Source organism: Lissotriton helveticus, chromosome 1_1 (genome assembly GCF_964261635.1).
Source record: "Lissotriton helveticus chromosome 1_1, aLisHel1.1, whole genome shotgun sequence".
In the NCBI taxonomy this organism is placed as follows: Eukaryota; Metazoa; Chordata; class Amphibia; order Caudata; family Salamandridae; genus Lissotriton; species Lissotriton helveticus.
Window position 1 is genome coordinate 1584016455 of NC_136057.1, and position 9984 is coordinate 1584026438.

Below are 9984 nucleotides of genomic sequence, written 5' to 3' on the forward strand. Positions count from 1 at the left end.
TCCTATGAGCCTCCTAGCCTATGGAAATGAATGGGTAATTTGCAATTAGCAATTTGCTCATTGCAAATTAGGAATAGTAAAGAATCGCTATTTATTCCTTAAAATTTGCTATTTATAATATGTAAAATATTTTGATGATACATATGGCAGTTCATCTGTAACAAGATAAGAAGCTTAGGGATAGATTTATGATGAGTGGCGCATCCCCAGGGATGTGACAGTCATCCTGCGCCACTGTTCCGCCACCCATGGTGTGCTGCATTTACAATGCGGCGCAGCATGGGGCAAAAAAGGCACAGATGTGTGACGCATCTGTGCTGTAAAGGTGGCGCATTGCTGGAGTTGTATCGTAAGTGCGATGCAGCTCCAGCAAGGATCAGGGGTGCCCCATCTATACAATGCTGCGTCAAGACCTATGCCAGCTTCAAGCAGGTGCAGGGTTTTGAAGCAGCTTTCTCCTATCTGATTGTAAATGCGGCACACCATGGGTGGTAAAGCAGTGGTGCACATTAACTGGTGCATGCCTGGGGATGTGCCATTTAATATAAATCTGCACTTTAACATTTGAGTATGTGCAGGGGACACAGAGTCGTTGAGGCTTATCCAAGGTTAAGAACAGATGAGTCCTGTCCAGTGAAAAATTAGACATAGGCTTCACCTGCTCAGCATCGCTGGACATGGCTAAATAATAGCTGCAAAATGTTACTCTTGTTAAATAATTTTACTATTATAATCTGTGAGATTTGTCTCTTACTCTGCAACATCTCATTGTTGTTGTCTTTCTTTAAAGATAAAGACAACCTCAACATGAGCGACAATCTGCAATCAGTTGATTTTGACCTCATCATTGAACTTGTAATTGAAACATCAGTGGATGTTGATCCATTGGATGATTTAAATCCTGAGGATGAAGAAGAGCGTGATGAGGATGCAGATTTGTCCGAATTATATGATATAGGATGGGAAGATGACCTGCTTGAGCCTTTGGAATTATAAACATTTATTTTTAAAATTTATAATGAATAAAAAGTAAAAAGGTAAACCGTTTAATTTAAAAATAAAGACACCTTCAAAAACAGGTTATGTGTAGTGTCTTCAATAAAATATTAAAATATGCTCATAAAATTAGATCAGATTCACATATAAAATAGCATAGGTAACATAAATATAAATCTCATTTCTTTTCTGCTACTTCTGTATTGTAAATTTGCAAGGACTAAAAAATCTTCTATTTAAAATGTCAAGTAGTGTGTTATGTTTTTGATCACTATTACTGATTTACTGTTTGATAATATTTTTTTATTAACATTTTTATTATATTTTTCCTCAGATTCAACTATGCCTACAAAAATAAGAGAGATGAAGGCTGCAAAACGTCAAAGACAGCAGGAGAAAAAAAAAATGCAGCAGTCCTCTAACAAAAAGATTTCTCAAGCGATGAAGAAAGCACCGGGTAAGAGCTCTAAATATTTCATAAAAAATATTTCAAATAAAAAAAATATTAGTACAGAAAATGTTTCAATCCATAACAACACAAGTAAATCAAATGGAAAGAAAAGGACAAATGAAAATGTTACTGCTAGAGCAAGAGATAAATCTGTGCATGATAGTAGAAGGAAACAACAGTTTACGGAGATTCGTAAACGAATGTTCCGTAACAGGATAATTGGCAATTTGTTAAAAAATATTAAGAAAGGTCAACAGAAATTAGTTTTTTATAGGAGAAAAAAAAAAGTTGAGAAAGTTATTGATCAGGCTTTTGAAATTAAACGTAAGTTATTTATTTTGATAATCAATAGAATTAGGAAGCTAAACAAGGCAATTTTTGATTTCAAAAGAAATAGTAGATGGAAGAGAATAGTTAATCGTAGTAATTTTTGTGAAGTTTTTTCTGGAGAATGGATACATAGTTCAAGCTGTGAGGCATTTTTTAATGAAGAGAGTTATTTCCAGGATAATGATTTGGTGCATGCAGTTGACATCAGTGGTCGTGCTTATGAAGTGAAAGATGGTTGTCCAGTTGAAAAAGAAAAACTTGTGACAACAGAGGCAGAAGAGTTGTTAGGTAATGAGGTTTTAGGAAGACGTGCTAAGGGTCCTGTGTACACCTGGAAGTGTAGTAGTATTTGCAGTGTGCGACAGGATTCTATCAATTTGCTTTGTGATTTTGTACGGTCATTTAACAAGAAAAGTTTGAAGCAGAAAATGAGGTTGTTGCAAGAATTAGATCCTTGCAGAGTGAGAGAAGTGACAGGTTTGCATGGTCATTCACTGGCTTGTCTTTCCAGGAGAGTATGCCAGAGTGTTTTTCATCATTTCAGGATGCTAGCAGTGCATCATAACAAAGTGAGGAAGTTAGTTAGACTGTTGTATTATGCTAAGAGTCCAGCAATTATGCTGAAACAATTATGTGCTGCTCTTCTGCATGGTTCTGAAATAGATGTGAGGAATATATGTGAAGAAATTGAGTTTTGTTACTTTGGAAGTAAAGAGGAGAATGTTGAAATTGAGCAAGAAATAGAGGGTCATTTGGAAGATACTGTACATGTTTCCAGTACAGATAATTTCCAGAGGGAAATTGCGACGTTTGACATGAAATCAAGTGAGAGGCCTAATTTCACTTGTGTGTGTTGTCGACGCACTTATTATAAGAATCAGACTAAGTTAGTGGATTTATATGCAAAAAGTGAAAGGGAAAATAATAGTGAATGGAAGGATTTTGCAACATACTTGATGGTAGAAAATTGTTTTGATTTGGGATTGGATCAACGTGTGTGTACTTATTGTTGTAACAAATTAAAACAAAACCAGATGCCTGCTAGAGCAGTTCATAATAATCTGGAATTGGTTGAGATTCCTTCTGAATTGAAGGACTTAAATACTTATGAATCTATTTTGATTCAAAGTATCCATCCCTTTCAGGCTATTGTAAGAATGGAGCCAAAGACAGGGAAATTGCCTCCATCAGATTTACAGAGAGGATTAAAGGGAAGAGTTGTTTATTTGCCTCTAGATTTGAAGAAAAACATTAACACAATTGGAGTAGAAAAAGTGGAAGAGGAACCTCTGGTTATCTTAGTTAATGGGGTTCCGACAAAGAATAAGAAAATATGGCAAGATTTAGTAGATGTTAGGAAAGTTAAAAAGGCAACATTGTATTTGAAAAAAAATAATAAATACTATAAGAATGTATATGTTGAAGAAGAGGAAGTAAGTGAGGAAGAGGATAGCGATTTGTGTGCTGGTCAAATTGAGAAAGTAGAACTCTCTACTAGTGAGGAAATATATGAACATTATAGTGTTCATCCTTTGCATTCAAAGGAAGTCATGGGGAATGCTATTGAGTTGTTTCAAATGAAACAAGCCAAAGGGAGTCCCATTAGTGTTTGGGAGCAAAGTTTGGAAGCTCGGTGTTTCCCACAGCTTTTTCCAACAGGTCAGGGAGGAAGATATGATGAGCGACCTCATCAAATTCCTGCTTCTGAATACCGGACTTTGCGATTGTATGCAGGAGATGCTAGGTTTCGACAATGCATTCCATATTTGTTTCATCTCCTGTTTGAAAGCGATCTGTCTGGACTGTCATATGCAGTGAACCACATCTTGAAAAGTGGTATACACATGCAAAACATCTCGGCAAGTGATTTTATGGATAAAGTGAATGTCCAAGATAGTATTTTGGATTCTCACCTGATTAATCTCATGGCGTGTCAGCGTGGTACTAATGAGTACTGGTACCGTCGTCATGGTGATTTAAAATGTATGCTGAGGAACTTAGGTACTCCCACATGGTTCCTCACTCTGAGCTGTGCCGAGTATGGCTGGGAAGACTTACTTGAATTTCTACGAGAGGCAAATGCTAACGTAGAAAACATCGAATTCAAGACACCCGGAGAACTGTGCTCTTTGGATCCAGTCAATGTATGTAGGTACTTCAATCATAGATTTGAAGCTATGATGTCTTTCATCATGAATAAGAAGAATCCACCTCTTGGAGAGGTGTTGGATTTCTTCTGGAGAAAGGAGTACCAAGCAAGAGGTGCTCCTCATATACATATGTTGCTGTGGATCAAGGATGCACCTAAATTTGGAACGGATCCAGATGACTCAGTGATGAGTTTCATCCAACAGTATTCTACGTGTGCTGTTCCAAACGCAAAGGAGAAGAAAAGCCTAAGAGAAAAAGTTCTGCGTTTCCAAAGCCATCGATGTGGAAAGTACTGCCGTCGTAAATTCCGAAACAAGGACAAGTTCTACACTAAATGTCGTTTCGGCTATCCACGACCGGTGATTTCTAAAGGAAGAGTAAACAGTTTGATGTCTTCGCTGCGACACAATGTCATGAAGAAATCACCTAAAAACACTTACAATTTGAAGAGGAACGAAGAGTCCAAGTACATCAACGACTACAACCCGGTGATTTTGTCCATGTGGAATGCTAACATGGATATACAGTTTGTGGCTGATAACTGTATGGCTGTGGCTCGGTATGTGACGTCTTACATCACCAAAAAAGAGAAGACAGAATTGAAGGATATGTGGGAGGACATTTCCCATGAAAAGAGCCTCAGCAAGAAGTTGTACAGTTTCAGTCTGAAGATGTTGTCGCATCGAGAAATCGGAGCGTACGAATGTTCTGACCGGTTGTCTTCAGCAAGTCTCTATGCCAAGTCCAGGAGTATCGTTTGGGCGAGTCTTGGTCTTGCTGCAACGCGTAATCGAGTTCTCAAACCTGTGCGGGAAATTGAGTATTTGGCGGAAAAGGAGCCAAACAGTACCGACATTTTGAAGACCAACATGTTGGATACATATTATCCAAATCGAAGCAGTCACCTCGAGAATGTTTGTCTGTATGAGGTTCTGCAAAATTACATGTTCAAGAGGAACATCAAAGAAGATACTGAGAAAGGAGTGTATGCTGTAATAGGAAGTGAGGGATGTCTGGTGAAGCAAAGAAAATGCCACTTGATAAACCATCGAAAATTGAGTGGCGAATCTCCTGAAAAAAAGGAGTTTTTCTATTTAGCACTTTTGCAACTTTTCAAGCCTTGGCGTGCAGAAGAGGAACTGCTTGGAGATTTCCTCTGTTATGAAGACTCTTTCAATGCCGCCAAGGAGACCATAGAATGTCCTGCTTTTCCCAAATATGTAGAAATGTTGAATGCGGAAATTGAGCAGGAAGCAACAATTGCAGCCGAGATTGCCAGAGACAGTTCTCAGGACAGTCAGAGTTCTGCTTCATTGAGTCAGGATCCACTAGGAGGACCTCTTATTGAAAATGAAGCTGCCACTGCTATGAATGAGGTGGAAAGAGCCATGGCACATGCTCAAGAGGATGTGGTTAACTTAGAAGAGTTGGAAAGGCAACTCAACGTTGAGCAGAGGAAAATATATGACGAAGTTACCATGCAAATTGATCATGGATTAAGTCATGATAAGAAAGAGTGCTCATGTACGTCGTTGAAGCCTGTCCGACTGTACGTGAGTGGAGAAGCGGGAACTGGAAAAAGTTTCCTCATTAAAGCAATTTCATGCTATTTGCAGGAAAGGACAGAGTCATCGCTGTCTTGTGTTGTCACTGCTCCAACTGGACTGGCAGCACATAATATTAAAGGGATTACTTTACATCGTTTACTGATGCTGCCAGTGGAGCATGACAACAAATTAGAATATCACAAGCTATCTGGAGATGCTTGTTTTGAAGTTTCAAGAATCTTGAGGAAAATGAAACTTCTTATCATTGACGAAGTAAGCATGGTTTCCAATGTCATGCTTGCCTTTGTGCATTTGAGGATGCAAGAAGTTCTCAAAACAGAGTATGATGTGTTATTTGGTGGCAAACACATCATTGTTTTCGGAGATCTTCTGCAGCTGACACCAGTGAAAGGGCAACCTGTGTTCAAAATGCTCACGCATGAAGATACCAGGAAGTGCCTAGGCAGCATTGGCAACGTCAATATATGGTTAAACTTCAATTATGCTGAACTGCATGAAAATATGCGTCAGGCAAAGGATGAAGTTTACAAGACTATTCTACAAGATGTTAGAATTGGAAAAGTGACCGAGCATGGAAAAGAAGCTTTACATGCACGATTACTGTCAAATTTATATCCAGAACAAGATGTTGTGCCTGAGAATATTTTTCAGAAAATTACTGATAAGAAATCTGGAATATGTTTGATGCCAACTCTTGCAGAATGTGCCAAATTTAACAACAAAATGTTGCATTTAGAAAAGCAAGAGATTGTGAAAGTGGAAGCTATTGATAGAGTACAGCATATGGGATCAACAATTATTTTGTCTGAGAATCTGAAATCAAAATTGGATTCATTAGAGAAGACTATATCTAAAACTGCAGGTTTTGAAAAGACTCTGAATGTGTGCTTGAACTGCCGTATAATTTTAAGAAGGAATTTACATGTTGAAAGAGGTCTGGTAAATGGATCAATGGGTAATGTTGTTGATTTTGTGAAATACAGAAATAGAGATGGAATTGAATTTTTAAAAATTAAATTTGATGGCATTGAGGAAGTACAGCTAATTGCTCGTTGTTCTGCTAGATTTTTGCTTGTAAAAGACTTATATGTTCGCCGTAAGCAGTTCCCTGTTTGCTTGGCATATGCGGTGACAATTCATAAATCGCAAGGTTTAAGTGTAGACACTGCATTGGTGAATATTGGCAGTTCTGTGTTCAAGGAGGGTATGGCATATGTGGCATTGTCACGAGTTAGAACTTTATCGGGATTGTACTTGATTGAGTGTGATGTCAGAAACATTTGTGCAGATCTAGATTGTGTTAAGGAATACAATAGGTTAAGAAGAGAGTATGCGCCACATTTGCCTCAGTTTCCTTTGTTTGAGAAACGTCTGGTAGGCCGGAAACGAAGAAATGAGAACAATACTGGGGAGGTTGTAGCAAAAAGACAAAAAGTGAATGAACCTAAAATTACAAGCAGAAACAAAGAGGATTCTGTTGAAGATGTTGTTGGTTTTCAGTTTGAAAACAGTTCTGGTGTCAACTGCTATGCTAATGTAGTAATGAATGTTTTGTTTTCTCTAAAAAATGTAAAAGAAGAGATTGTGGTCAATTCTGATCAAAGATTTTGCAGTTTGTTGAATTCTGTGTTAGAGAAATGTAGCACAGATAGAACAAAAATAGAAAGTGTGTCTGAAATTCGAAACCTGTTAGACAGATGTTCAGGGCAAACACAATTCTCTCAAAATATTCAGCAAGATTGTCAGGAGTTTTTAATGTATATGCTTGATGTATTACATGCTGAAGGTGTAGATGTAGATCAGCTGTTTGGGCTTTCTTATCAATGGCAGCATGACTGCGAGAACTGTATGGTATCAAGTACTACTAGTGTAGACTCAGAAAGATTTATATATTTAACTTTGCCAGACAGTAAATCAGTCTCCTTTAATAAGCTAGTAAACGCTGCTAATCACAGCATGGAGTGTAGCCAATGTAAATCTGAAATGATGTCCACATTATTTATACGAAAATATGGCCAGTACGTCATTTTAATGTTCCAACGATGTAGGCCTGATGGAACAAAATTGACAACTTTAATAAAAAAATTTGTAGCTTCGCAGTTGTCAATATCAGGAAGGACTTTTGTAACTACAGCAATTATATATCATGACGGCCCTTCAATATCATCAGGACATTACACAGCTTATTTAAAGTCTAGAAATGGCTGGTCATTCTGCAATGATTCTGTTTTAATTTTCAAAAAAAAATTGCCGTATGACCTTAAAAACTCTTACCTGGTGTTTTTAAAACCAAAATTTTAGGAAAATAATCTCGGGATATGATCTGTGGAATTTCAAGAAGTTCTAATGGCTCCTACACAATTTGGCCTTGAGGATAAGTGTAGTTCAGAGACATAACTTCTAATCAAAGGATTGGACATTATGGAGATGTATGTGCACTTTAAATGAGTTCAGAAAAATTGTTTCTTTTCATAAGCTAATTGAAGCAGCCAATCAAAACATGGAGTAGAGGGAATGTAAGTCTGCAATGCTGTCTACTGTTTTACATTGCTTTGTGATTAAAAGTGATGTAGAGAATTAAATAATTGTAGTACTCATAGAGGTAGTGTAAGTCTGCTTCATATTAAGCAGTATCAGTGTCATAGGAAATGTAGAACATGACTGACCAAGAAGGGGAAGATATTATTATTCCAGGATTGTGAAAATGATCTTCAACATTTTAATTCTGAAAGTTGCGGAAATGCCAAATGATGGGATTGGCTTACAAGAAATCCAAGAGTTATAAATATCTCTGACTAGATTTGGCCTTGTGGAAAATAGTGGTAGAGAGCAAGAAGTCATTTATTGCATGTAACGTGTTTTTAAAAACGATGGAGCTTTTCTTTCAGAAAGTGGCGGGCTGAAAGTAATAACAGCACAAAAGAGTGTAAGCTGTTTATAGGACATCCTTGGACGTCATGGAAAGTAAGTTAACTTTAAGGAGTTCTGAATTTTATTTTCTGATGTTGTATGGGTTTTTTAAACACAATCATTTTGATTGTGTTTTTTTTTCCCCGCTGTTACATGATGAATACCTTCAAGTCACTGTTTTTAGTGAATTTTGATACATTCTGAGAACAGCAAAAATAAACCATTTAACATGTATAATTAATTCTGTACTGTTTGCATTTATGATGTATATGTAGAACTGTGTAGGAGGCATGGAGAAGGTGAGTTTTCTGTAAGTGTTAAATTTATTGTATGCAGTGCTGCACTTCTACGTAATCTTTCATATGCTGGACTACATCTGCACAATGAGATACCTAAGCAAAGGAAACACAAGTGATGTGATTGTGAAATGAGCAAAATAAATTGCACATATTTCAATTACATCACTTGAGTTTCCTATCATTACGAATCACATTGTGCAGATCAAGTTTAGGTCTGTCCAGGGAAACATAGGAGGTTTCTACTTTGTTGAAGAGTGCAGTGGACATGACTCACTTCATTAGTAGACTTTCACAGATATTATCTCCTCTGTACACTTCAACAAGTGTAAATCTCATCTTGAACTCTGAGTAGGCCTCACCTCAAACAAATCTCTGGATAGGAGACATGTTATTGGCATACTGAAGCGACACTTTTCTGAAACAAGAGCAATGCAAAAGATGCACCATGTTTTAAGATAGTCCTCACTTCATCTGCATCAAGATACTGTTAGTTTAAAATGTATATCTTTAGCATTGTGTAGAGGACCTGGAGAAGCAGAAGCTTCTGTCAGTGTCAAAGTTGTTGAAAAACTATTTGTCCTTCAATATTTTCCCTTGTCTTTTGTAATTTTTAAATACATATTTTAATTTTTTTTTAAATGTTGGTTCTCTCTTTCACAGATTGAAAGTATAGAAATAAAATGTGATTAATTTAACAGCAATTACAAGGTAAATAGTTGTACTCTTTTCGTTACATTTCTATCACATTCACCTACTATTAGATCCACTGCTTCACTTCTTTAATCCTCAGTTTCCTGCCTTTGCTACTTTCCTCATTCCTTTCTCTATTACCTATTTACTCAACTCCTTCCACTCTTTTTCTCAGTCCCTCTGTTCTCATAGTTTCTCAGTCTTGTTCACTCACTCCATCTCTATTACTCTTAGTGTCTGTGAATTACTTTCCCAACTTTTTTTTTTTGGGGACCGCTTCCTGGGAAGTTGCCCGGTTCGCAAACCAGCAGCGTTATGGCAGTCCACCATTTTGTGTTTCGTTCGAATCAAGATACAAGATGGAGGGCAAATAATGTTCAGAATAGGTAGAAGGGGGCACGGTAGATGTATCTTGACCCCCTTGGTTTTCTGAGGGTGGCTCAGGAGGACCATAGTTCTTCACTCTTGTTCACTCTCTCTGTTTCTATTAATGTCACTGTTTATGACTGATCAAAAAAATGTTTTTTAAAAAAGAACAGTAACTATAAGGGAAGGAAATAGACAGTTATGTTAAAAGAAAGACAGCTAA

At 37.2% G+C, this 9984-nt stretch overlaps 1 long non-coding RNA gene across 1 annotated transcript; it reads left to right on the plus strand.

Moving 5' to 3' along the window:
- The first annotated feature begins 1356 nt into the window (after positions 1-1356).
- On the plus strand, positions 1357-9413 carry LOC144773565 (uncharacterized). The gene is made up of 3 exons (XR_013600009.1): positions 1357-1453; positions 8385-8460; positions 9366-9413. It is a non-coding gene; the product is annotated as an uncharacterized LOC144773565 (long non-coding RNA).
- Positions 9414-9984: the final 571 nt, after the last annotated feature.